General features: G+C 46.8%; 1 protein-coding gene across 2 annotated transcripts in view; it reads right to left on the reverse strand.

The window, feature by feature from the left end:
• The window catches only part of gus (splA/ryanodine receptor domain and SOCS box containing gustavus), a 56,486-nt gene that overhangs the window by 38,696 nt on the left and 5,462 nt on the right, over nt 1–12,328 (reverse strand). Inside the window, exon 2 of one of the 2 annotated variants that reach the window (XM_084598775.1) lies at nt 9,001–9,080. The exons of the other annotated variant lie outside the window; for it this stretch is intronic. The gene's annotated coding sequence lies outside the window, so the exon portion shown is untranslated. The remainder of the gene's footprint in view (nt 1–9,000; nt 9,081–12,328) is intronic. 2 annotated transcript variants of the gene reach the window in all.

Consider the following 12,328-nt stretch of genomic DNA (forward strand, 5'->3'; position numbering starts at 1 on the left):
CTGAAAATGATACCAAAAAATAACCGTAGCCAAACAGCAGCAACACGAATCAAAACCATAACTAATGCACGTTAGAGATCCCCAGGCGGTCGAAATCACTCTGAAGCCCTCCCCTGCGGCTCCTCTTCCTCTCTTTCAACTTTCACTCTCACCTTCTTCCCTTCCTTTATGGCGCGGGTCAGGTGTCCCCAGAACAAGAGTGACAGATACTGCGTCTTTTATAAAGTACCCCATAATCGTTTATCACTAAAACCAAGTAGTCTCGAAATAAAAAACAAGGTTGTTACCTGGATTACTAACCGTTATCAATATAGTTATATAAATTGGTGCTGTTCTTCCCCAACCTTGGTAAAATCTGACGTTGCGCAAGGCTAAGTACTTAGACAAATTCTATTCTCGATCTAGATTAATGACATAAGTGACACCATTACTTCTACTATAAGATTATCTGCTGACGATTGTGTAGCCCTGCCGATGCTAACTCTTTACAAGCTGGCCTAATCGCCGTTTGGTCAGGTCTCTAAAACACAGTAATATTTACCACTGCAGTTCTAGGCCTCAATCATTTTTCTTTCATGAGTAGTATAATCGCATTGAGAATGTTAGTACAGTGAAATACCTAGGTGCTCATCTTTCGTCTGATCTAACATGGATGTAAGGGATCTGCACCATCGGCTCTGCCGAATTTGGGAGTCTCTCCCGGGAAGACCGACCAACAGGTTCCAGTTGTTGCCATATGTCTTTGCAACGGTAGTTAAATTTACTGGCGCAGTCGGACAGGACGTCTCTACGAGTCAAGTAGAGGCAAAGAAGGCAGCGGAGGAGACTGAAGGTGACGGCAAGCAAGCTCCAGTCATCGGAAGCAGAGACAGCAACAAGGACCACGGCAGTGAACCAGCAACGCGAGGCTGCAGGAAAAGCAGCGCTCCGGGAAGAAAGGCTCACCGGTCTCCGGCCAGCCACAACAAAGCGGCGAAAACGAGCACAGGACCAGCAGCGTGCGGCAGCTCATCGTAAAGTGCGGTGAAGGTGGAGGCGGACGCCAACATCATGGAGCAAACAATGTGGACCGGCGCATCGAAACCGTGAGTTTCTTCAGTCGCATTGTTCGCGCCTCTGTGTGTGTTCGAGCCGGCAGGGTAATCATATCCTAGGTGATATGGCGAGCCAGCTGGAAACAGAGAAGGCGCGCTTAAATGAGCTTTTGGCTCAGCTCGCCAAAGTGAATGGAGGGAAGGCGCTTCTCTACGAAGAAACGCCTCAGGACTTAGAGTTAGAACTCAGAAAAACAGTAGCAAAACGCCAAGAGCTACAGGTGAAGGTAGCTATGCTCAAACAGTTAAGAGTAGTCAGCGAGGTAGCACGGACGAAACGTTCCGAGGATAGATTACCGACGCTGGAAAACAACGTTCTGCTGGGACAGAGAAATGCGCCACAGAACATAGCTCACTTAGGTGCAAGCAGCGCGCCAGGAGGCAGTAACACCTGCCCAGCAGCAGGAACCTTTGAGCACAGTGTCGCGGAATGCGGAGACGTCCTAAGTAACGCTGGTGTGGCGGGCGCCGAATTGGCGCAAGTTTTAGAGGCGGACTCCGCGGAAGCGAAAGATAGCAAAGGCAAGGTACCTGTAATGTGCAAATTCTGTAAACGTTTAGCGCCACCCCTAGAGGCTGGCGGCGAAAACGAGCTACCCAGTCACGAGGAACAGAAGGCCATTGAGACTAAGGAAGCTGAAAACAGTCAGGGTGGCAGTAATATGCCTGTATGCTCTTTTGCCGAGTACAAGGTTGATGCCTCCAGCTTGTCAGGTGCGCGAAAAGAAAACATCCCAGTGGAATACACCGCTAGGGTATTTGAGACAGATATTGCTCACCCTGTCTATCCAGTGGTTCAGGTCAGCGGTGTGACGGTAGAGGCCAGACGCGAGGGCACTAGTGCATCATCTTTGGAGCTGAGCTGTACGCGTCAGCAGAACGAACCTCAGAAAGGGCGTGAAAATGTGAGTTTCGATGCACGTGACACTAACGTGAACAGGAGAGTGCTACCTGACAAACGTCAGTCATCAGGCAACTGCAAGCTGAGCTCATACTCAGGTGATGCTATCAAGCCGGAAGGCGCAGGTAAAGCAGTGCGCGTCAATCGGAAGGTTTGTTCCGTCAGTAAAGGGGCTTTGTGCTCTACACCAGACAGAATGCCAAGGGACAGGCGTACTGCTCGTGTGGGGAAAGCCGGATTGCGGAACAGCGCTATTCATGATGCAAGGCGCAAGCGGATAAAATCCAGCCGCACTAGTATGAACAGGAGGTGCAAGGGTGGTGCTACATGCGCGCCACTCGACTCATTCGCGCCGCGCAACGGGAAGGACCCCTCCTCGGGTCCGCTGCATGATTTGGTGTTAGAACCTAGAGGTTCAACAAGTATTTTCGATCCGGGAGGGCACAAGCCATCCAGTGTCCACCCCATTGTGGCGGTGGCCTAGCGAATAATCGCAAAGCGTTAAGTCTGTCTGTTCAGACTAGCAAGGTGGCTCAAACGCACACAGGGGCTGTTGGCGCGACTGAGGAGGCTCACGTTGCTCTCAGATGAGTGCAAATGAACGTTCCGTTCCGGTCATGTGTGTGTGGTGTGTTCGCGAGCTGGACGTGCTTGTGCGTGAACTGAACACAATACGCGAACTCGGACTTCAATCAAGGAGCGAGCCGTGCATGCAACATTGTGCATTTTGTGTGCATTTTGTTTTTGTTTTGGATTGTTGGGGCCAATTTTTAGTGTTTTGTTACTGGGCACCCGCGATCGAGACGATGTCGTCACGTAGGACGATCCCTTGATTGTTTTAATTTTAAAGGTGCCATTTAGGCCCCTTGTAAAATCTTGGAGAGGGCCTGTAAGGGATCGTCAAGGTGCGCGCGGGGGCATACATTGCCCTGTAGACTGGAAGTCGAAAAAAAGAGGCTGGGGAGTAAACCGGCGCCTAGCGCGCAGGTGGTGGCGCATTGCTTAGTTAATCCCCTTCGAGTTCCTGAATGGGAAGCGGGAGCCGCTCCCTATCTCGTTCGAAGGAATGCGCCGCAAAGCGTCGGCAGCGTCTCTTGTGTAGAAGCGAAGGAGACAGGTGTCGTCCGCGGATGGTCAGACAGGTGCGTGCCAGACGCGTGGGAACGAACATCTTCGCGAGTGCTCACAGGGTCAACCTCCCCTAAACTAAAAAAAGAAAAAAGAAAAGAAGCTCCATGGGTCACCTGCCTGTACTGTTTCAGTGTGGGAAGAGCGCTGCAGACAGCGGTGGCCGGGCACGGGGCGAGGGTGAATTTTCTTGGCCCAATCACGCCGCTTATGGCCAGTGATTGGATAGCTCGAGCCAAGGGGTGTGAACCCGAGGTGTAAACTGAAGTTGCCGAAGGTTCGTTGGGTGTTCTTGGTTGGATCGGGTCTTAGGTAGGTGCTCTGCACCATCGGCTCTGCCGAATTTGGGAGTCTCTCCCGGGAAGACCGACCAACAGGTTCCAGTTGTTGTCATGTCTTTTCAATCTTGTAAAAGTGTACATATGTAAATAGATGTACTACATAAAGCTCATAATCAAGTTCATCTGTCAAGACCCTTCAGTCTTGTGTTAAGATACCCGTCCCTGACGGAGCAGCACCGCTGGTGGTGCAACGGGTCCCTGTCTGGAGAACGAACCAGTTCGCGCCAACTCCTGGTCGGGCGGAACGACGGTTACTAAATTTACTATGGAACAAGCACATCGATGCAAACTAAGTAAATCACCTAAAGCACTTGGTTTCATCAGACGTCACCAAGCTAAACATGCCACTAAACTTTTGGCATACACTGCCCTCGTCCGCTCGAGAATAGAATACGCCTATTTAATTTGGAATCCGCATCAAATGTACCTAATTAACAAATTGAAGTCGGTTCAGAATAAATCAGCTAGATTTATAACTATAAACTACTCTCGTCATTGCAGCATGACCGCTATCAAAACATTGCTGAACTTATCATCACTTGAAAAGCGAAGACTGCTAGCACTATTATCTTATTCTCACAGGCTGTATCATATTCACTCATCGTTCACTACATGCTATATCAGACCCGCCCATCGTATCTTCCCGCGCTTAGATCATAACTTCAAAACTGAACCCATGTTTGCACGTCCCCATCTCCTCAGTCATTCACCATTATTTCTCGCCATCCACCATTGGAACAAGTTACCTGCAGACATCGCTTCCACATCAGATACTGATTTCGTACAGAAACGGAAGAAATTCTAGAACATAAAGTCTTAGTAAATAGGCCGCATTCAGCATAATATCAATTTCGCATTTCTGCTGTTACTATTAGCCACATTATCAATTTTTGTGTCCATCTATAAGTGCTTTGAATTGGTATTGTACTGCATGTTTAAGTGTGGACCATATTTTCTTAAATGTAACCATGTAACCTCCCTATGTAATGCCCGTGAAGGGCCTTTAGGATATTTGAATAAAGTTAATATTTCGTAAATTAAAAATTATATTAATTATTAATTAGTTAATTGCAAAACAAAAACTGCCTGTGGCGCGCAAGACGGCTGGTAGCCATATGCAAATAGTTTCCCTCACCTACCTCAAATGTTCTATTTTTAACCCTTAGCTAAAGTTAGCTGGCACAGCCTACTATATATGCGGAGAAGGTGCAATTAGTCAATGCGCTCACGCAATCGGAGCCCCTTGCTAACGCGTTACTCTCTATATCAATCGCAGTAATGTACTGCGAATTTTTTCCACGGCGCTAAATATAGGGCCAAGACATCGTTAACGGCCGTCGACATTAAATAATCTGTTTTAGTTAAGTTTTTTCTTTTTTTTTTTTAACAAAACAATATACAATTATTTCTGCATATTTCAATTAGACGCGCGGAGAAACGAAAGAAACGAACAGGAAACGCTAGCAACTAATGTCCTGTCTGAATATGTACTACAGGTAAGTTGTCATGCGCGAGCAAAAAGAGAACAATTAAAGAGACAGACAATACACCAGGCGTCACGCGCACACAATGTACTTACTCCCTTGAAACTATCAATCGAGAGACTGTATCACTCCCATTCCTGTGCTTCAGGAGTATGCTAAAAATAGTGCACTGCATGAACTCGACCAGCATAAGGCAAACATCGCTCGAAATCTGTCTATAACTTCATCGTGTTGAATTCTTTCAGGACCGTTTATTTTGACGCAACAACTGGCTCCGAAGTGCCACCTTTCAAGACTCAACGACTGGACAAACGCCGGGAAACTCGGAACATTTGAGATCGACCTAGAGGTGGCGCCACCGTCAACGGGGGACTAGCATACCCTGGAACATTGTAGAAACACACGCGAATGGCTATGAGGCGTTGAAAACAGTACATAAGCTGCTCTAAACGACTGTTGGTCATTGAGAAGATCACTGAAGGCACCGCCAGCCAACAGAAGGGGACTGCACCTACGCGGCCCTTGGTTACACACATCCACAAACGTATGATGCGGAAGCATGTGGCGTTTTTATTTTTCTTTGGGTCTTTGATTTGATAACCTTCCATCAAGTGTCAGTAATACATTGTGATCGGAACTAACGTCTTTCGCGGCTCATGTTTCCGGATGCTAGGCGCCGTTTGTCGACGAACCGAAATTGTTAGCGTCAACGAATGCCACTCTTTTCACCATTTATATTCTGTAAAAACGGCTAATCTCACGCGAAGCCTAAGAGCTGGTTCGGTCGAATGACAGCACTTCAGACAGTGTTGTGCCGTTGAACAGATAGCTAGATAACAGTACACGTGCTAATGATCCCCACCAGTCGAGTGCACTGAACAGTCATTCACTATCGTTGTCATATGCCAACATCCGCAGCCTCTTGCCTAAACGCAATCTGCTCTCTGCGTTTCTAGTAGTGAATCTCACTTGTAGATGACATTTAGCAGGTGATGAAGCGGATCCTAAAACTTGCTGCAGAACCAAATTCTAATCCGGCACCCTTGAAGTTGACTGCGTACTGACGTGTTTACTGCGGCGTCTTGTATCTCTCCGGCCTAACCGCTCAGTAGTTTGTGGTGAAACTGCACACGGAGCTTTGATATTGCGGTAACTTTTTGCTCGCAGCAAGTTAGGTAAGGGTGCTTAATTCGTTGCTGCTGCGTACAATGCGAACCCGCAATCTGCGCCAGTCCCATAGCTCGCCCATCATACAAGATGTCTTTTTATAACTGTCATTGAAAATCTATACTCTAAAAACTACGTGAGACGCGCATGTGTGGTCAGTGCATGATGAGTTTTACAGCAGGGCACACATAATGATAGGGCTTGATGATTAGACAACAAAAATTAACTAATCAACTTTTGAATTTTGAATTGTCGCAGTATTATGAAGTTCGAGGCCCTCAGCATCAGATGTAATAACATTTTAAAATATTTTTAATCTGCAGCGGGGTTCGATTTACCAAACATTACGAATAGACATTTCAAAACTCGTTGGACGCTGGGTCACTATTACGGCATTGTAGTTTCACAAAACGACGTCAACAGCATTTCTTATGAATAAAAACAGACGCCATTTTTGTATTCGATAATGTTTAAGAAGTTGACATGATTTTAGCGACATTACCAAGCGTAATGATGTCATTATCTAATTTTGCACTGCGGGAAACCCGACTCAACTAGTCTTTAAATGCTTATTTTTGGTGTTCATTAAATTGAACTACATTGCCGATTGAGAAAAATTTGAAAAGACGCACCTTTGATGTTGACGGCCTCAAACTTCGCAATACAATACTGCTCACTAAATTCAAAAGTAAAATTTCATTAGTTAATTATTGTTAATTAACGGTCTAATAACAAGCTCTGCTAAGTACATTATGTCCCCCTTGCTTTAAACCCCCCCAGCATAGGCCACACAGATGTATCTCTCGCATTTATTAAAATATAGAATTTTAAAATACTAAAGAACGTTGGTTTTGCGCGCGCTTCCAAGCTAAAATTTTCGCGCGCTTATGCACATCTCCCCATCTAGAAGTTAGCTTCAATCATACCTTTCTGTTTCGGCATAGTTTCTTTTTCAACAGGCGGCAACGTTCCAAGATTTTCGTCTGTAGCGCAGCGGAGGCCTCACGTATACCTCAATCGATTAATCGCTTGAGTCAACCGCTTCGATCGTAGATTTTACGCGATAGCGTACGGAGCTCGTTCTGCTGAAGACCCAGCGATGTCGCTGTTTGTCGTCTTGCGTCAATTGGAAAAAAAAATCCGACAAGTTTCAAATGAGGCCAACGAATGAAGCCGAATGAAGCCAACATTGGTGAAGACGTTCCTGTGCTGGGGGATTTCAGTAAACAGAAGAAATTCTTTGAAATCAGTTGGCACTGGGGTTCGAACACGGGCGAACAAGCAACGCGCACTATATGAAGAGTCAGAAGTGCCAGATGCCGTGCTAGTTGGTACTGCATAATGAAATAAAACAGCGCAAGGAACGGGGCGAAACACGTTTCCCTCCGTGTTTCGTCCCGTTCCTTGCGCTGTTTTATTTCAATATGAAGGGTCGTTGGTTCAAGCGAAATGATTTCGCATTGCCGCACGTAAATTTTTCAACATTTCTTTTTTCTTGCGTCATTCGAAAGCTCTATCCCCAAATTAACGCATGCCCGTCTGTGGAGCTGAGAAACACAGCCGAAGAATTTAAAACTTAATTTTTCGACACGGTAGTGGACACGATCTACAGTTAGTGCACAGCGCGTTGCACTGTCAAGGGAATGATTTATTCACACACACAGCCTCACGCCGGAGTCCCCACTTAGTTCTCCACAGTTTGCGCACAGAACGCAACGCGCAACGGGCTCACACTCGAGCCCACCACGACCACGCAACGCGGATCACTCGCGCACCACCACACGCGCACATCCCAACATCCATGACGTTCTCGTAATGCCGTCTCCCATCCAGTCAGTGTTGCCAGCATTCCTCTCTCTCCAGCCACCCCTCTGCGTCCCTTAAGACTCTAGTATTTTAGTTCACTATACTTATGACGCCACCTGCACCAGCCCATACAGCACTAAGTGCACGCCGTAGGATGATTCTCCCATCTAAACTTCTGAATCCTTAAAGCTCAAATTTCGCACAGAAATGGCAATTAGACCAAATTTGTCTGTGGTACTTGCCTGATTCGATCAGAAATATTCGGATATTCGCATCCTCTGTAGCAGTGGCGAAGCAAAATAAGCCACTGTCCCAGCAGCGATGGTGCCTGTGGCGCCACCTCGTTGCGTTCCGAGCTCTAAAAGATTTATTGCGATACACGAAAAAACTCTTGCAGTTTAGTGCTTTTGGCCAAATGCTGATTGTTATTCATAAAGCATTTGATAAAACTCGTCAAACCTTCATCAAAATAACACCGCCCGCCTACATACCTTCACCGATCACTTTGGGGGTGTTGCTGGAAACAACACGAGATGGCGCCACCGGTGGCATCGCTGAGACAGTAATTATAGTGCTATGCAGTTTTTTTTTTTTTTTTTTTTGTTTGTTTCGCTGCTACCACAAACAATGCGAACACCCAACTTTTTCTCACCGCATCAGGCAAGTACACCAAATTTGGTGTAAAAAATACGACGAAACGCTGTGTGGAAGTTGAGCTGGAAAGATTCAGCGGTTTAGGTGTGAGAAGCATTTTATGGCGTGCATGTAATTGTGCAACGCGCTGTAGTGATTTTACGCAACTCTACGGATGACTGCCGTGTCGTGTAGCCCGTGGCGTTACTAAGATGTAGGAATTTATTTTTAAAGCTATGTTTGAGAGTATTGAGGTACTTATGAATAGAATAAGACGGATAAATTAAATACGCTCAGCAATATATTAGATGCAAACAACCGTTTCAGCCAGTAGCAGCGCTGCCGATGTGATTTCTTTTTGAAAGCACTTTAAAATCGAATAAAGCAAGGTTAATAAGTAAAAGTAGCTGTAATATATTGAAAAAGAGAAAAGAAGGCGGACTTACGTTGGTATGACCTAAAATAGCTGTTTGTGTGATGCTGTGGCGCAATCTTTAAATGCGGTTCCAGGCGACTACCATGTTTGCTGCAACAAAAATTCACGGCATGACGCCACCATCAGCGCAAATCTGACTTTCTTGACCGATTTACAAATATAAATTAGTGCCTAAACTGCGAGTTCTGCATTCATTACTGTCACCAAGAAACCGGAGCTGTTATGATCACCGTCACCGACAGTGGTCCGAACCTCCGTACCATCCGCGCTTTATTTCCGCTTCCCGCGCGTATCCGAAATCTTCAGGTTTGCATTCTGTTATCAAAAAGACTTCAACTTCAAGCGACTTCATCGTTAGCATGCAATTTTGATTCGTTCAAAGCGCGCACAGCAGTTCTTTCAAACATGGAAGTGATGTCTGAGATGCTTTAAGAACTAAATGACTCCAGTGAGAAATGTAATCCAAGTGCATATTGGCGGGCTAGGTGGTGCATCATCAGTTCAGTTCAGTCGTGTCCGACTCTTCGTGACTCTATGGACCATATCCCGCCACGCTTTCCGGTCTCTCACTATCTTCCTAACATCGCATAACTTCTGCAGCGCCTCGAGGATGCCATCTAACAATCGCGTTCGCTGCCTACCCCTTCTCCGGTGACCCTCAACCTTTCCCAACATCAAATCTTTCTCCAGCGACTCCTCTCTTCTCATCAGATGAACAAAGTAGCTGAGCTTTAACTTTAGAATTTGACCCTCCAATGAGCAGTCAGGGTTTATGATAGAAAGGGCAGCGCAAAAATGAAGACGAGATCACACAATACAGGCGCTGTGTTGTGTGGTCTCCTCTTCGTTTTCGCGCTGTTCTTTACCTTATAGTCTATTCATAGTGAGAACGTTGACGAAGCATCACCTCCAGTAGCCGTGTTTCGGTTTGCTGCTATCACTTTTTATCATGTTCTGACCAAAGATTCGCTATTCGGAAGACTGACGACCGCTATGAATATAATACACAAATTAACCAGAAATTTAAAAGAAAAATAATTGCTACAAGCGCTACTTTCCATCATTGGCCCATAGCGCGGCTATCGCGCCGGAATCGCTTTCCTTTGACACCCAAAGCAGAGGTGCTAATCTGACTAACTCGTGACGCACGAAATAAGAAAATGGTCATGAGAGCGCTGCTGAAAATAAGAAAAATGAAAAAAAAAAATGCAGGGTGACCACCCCTGATATACAATAGGATTGTGGGGGGAATGACTGCCACCGGGCTAAGGTACCTAAAACTCGGGGACAACTTTTTGTGGCAATGTGGCGGATTGATTGAAAACTTTACTGCCACCGATGTAGGAGGTTCCCCTACTCCCCTACTTAGGTACGCAGACCCGAATAGGGGGCTGGGACTCCACGACTAGAAGTGCGCAAGAATACACTAATTCTTCACGGCCTCAGCCGCAAGGCGGACGACTTCTTTTCGGGTCTCAAGGTTTTCGCTTTGTAGAAGGGACTCACTCCCAAGCTTCCGAATCTTGAATGTTGGCCATTGCCCCAGGCGCAAACTACGGAGCCGAAACGCACCAGCTCGCTCCGCGCAAGAACATAGTGCCTCAGACTTTCGCAGGTGATGCTCTGGAATGTTATACCATTAGGGAACTATTAACCTTATTATTGTATCAGGCTTATGCTACAGTACTAGCCAGTACAGCGGGAGTTTAATACGCAACGTTCATGTCGATGGCTGCGCGGCCTGTCGACAATTTCCCAAAGTGCAAGCTGCGTAAGCGGGGCCGGGTGGAATGCGTCTGCCGCTTTTCTCCGCCCATTCCTGTGTACGTCCTGTGTGCAACCTTTTTTTCTGTCTTTTGGCTGGTTTCTTTATGAACCAATACCAACTCGCCCAGTCGAAAGCCTTGCTGAACATTTAATGTCTCATCGTTGTCGACAGAATGCTGTCAACAAAGGTGTCAGTTTCCGAGAGCGAGAGTTAAAAATAAATTCATAAACTCCGTCTCCACCAGGAATCGAACCTCCAGCCCTTGGATCCCCAGCCCAGCGCTTCATCAACTGCGCTACGCCCCAGATCGTGAAACGCACTTCATAATTCCCCTTGCCTACCATGCGGATGATAGCGGGATTCCACGAGTGACAGATACTGCGCTTTTCCTTTCCTGTAAACGAATTATAGAGCGCCGGTGAACTTTGATGCATTCAATTAAATGCTGGTTGTGTCCGACAAGGTGCGCGAGCTGTACCGTCACTACAGGTCATGACGTCACCAGGCGATTCATGCATATACGAAGCTGACATCGCCGGACGTCCCATCCAGGCTCCGTGCGGCGGCTTTCATATGCCGCTTCCTCGAACATCGCACCACACAGCAAACAGAAGCAGACCCATATGTCTAGAAGGCGTTAGTACAGTAGAGAAAAAGCGCAGTATCTGTCACAATTCTCCGCGAACACATGTACCACGCCGTAAAGGAAGGGAGGAAGGTGGGAGTTAAGGAAAAGAGGGAGATAAAGGTGCCGTAGTGGAGGGCTACGATCCACCCCCTATAATGGCTTTCGCCTCATCGCACACTAGTAGTCCAAAGTGCCCTCTAGAATTTTTGACAGACGCGTGTTCGCACGCGCGTCTGTTGTTGACAGCGTACGTCGTGCGCGGTGCTGAAACCGCAGCCGAGGCCCGGTACTCGGAACTACATGGCGTAGTAACCCAGTTAGGAAAGCTCCGCCCCCGTAGATTTGGCTCCGTTGCCACAGAGTCTCCGAGCAGCACCTGCCAATCAAGTGGAGAGGAAATTCCCAACAGGCAATAAAACAACTGAATGTTGAGTTACCTTCAACAAGTACTTTGCAAGCCAAGAATGAGAGCTAGAAGTCTTTAACACTAAACTGAAAATACTTCCGATAAGTTTTATGTAGGTGAAGCGCGAGACAGTACGCGTCATCTAGCGCACGTGTACAAGTGCCTGCAAAAGTTTTCAGGAAACAAAGACCACGAAAAACAACTTCACCGCAGTTTGAAGACGAGGTCATACATGAATATATATGTATGTATATTTTTCTTACTGCAGCTCCTATCGAACGCACCGGAGCTTTGAAGCGATGCAGCAGGTGCAATACAAGAACGAAACTTGCAGCAGAAAGTGGATGCCGGCAAATGAAATATTACGACATAACGACGCAAGCTCCCCTCTCACGATGTTTTTCGCCGAGTTACAGTGACGAGACGCGGGAATAAATGTGGAATGCAGGTGTCGCTTCCACGCGGCTGACCCCGTTTCGGAGGCCAAACAAAAAAACCTGACACAGCCATGCACCCTCCGCACCGAAACGAACGAG

Source organism: Amblyomma maculatum, chromosome 3 (genome assembly GCF_055883805.1).
Source record: "Amblyomma maculatum isolate TAMU_Amacu chromosome 3, ASM5588380v1, whole genome shotgun sequence".
NCBI lineage: Eukaryota > Metazoa > Arthropoda > Arachnida > Ixodida > Ixodidae > Amblyomma > Amblyomma maculatum.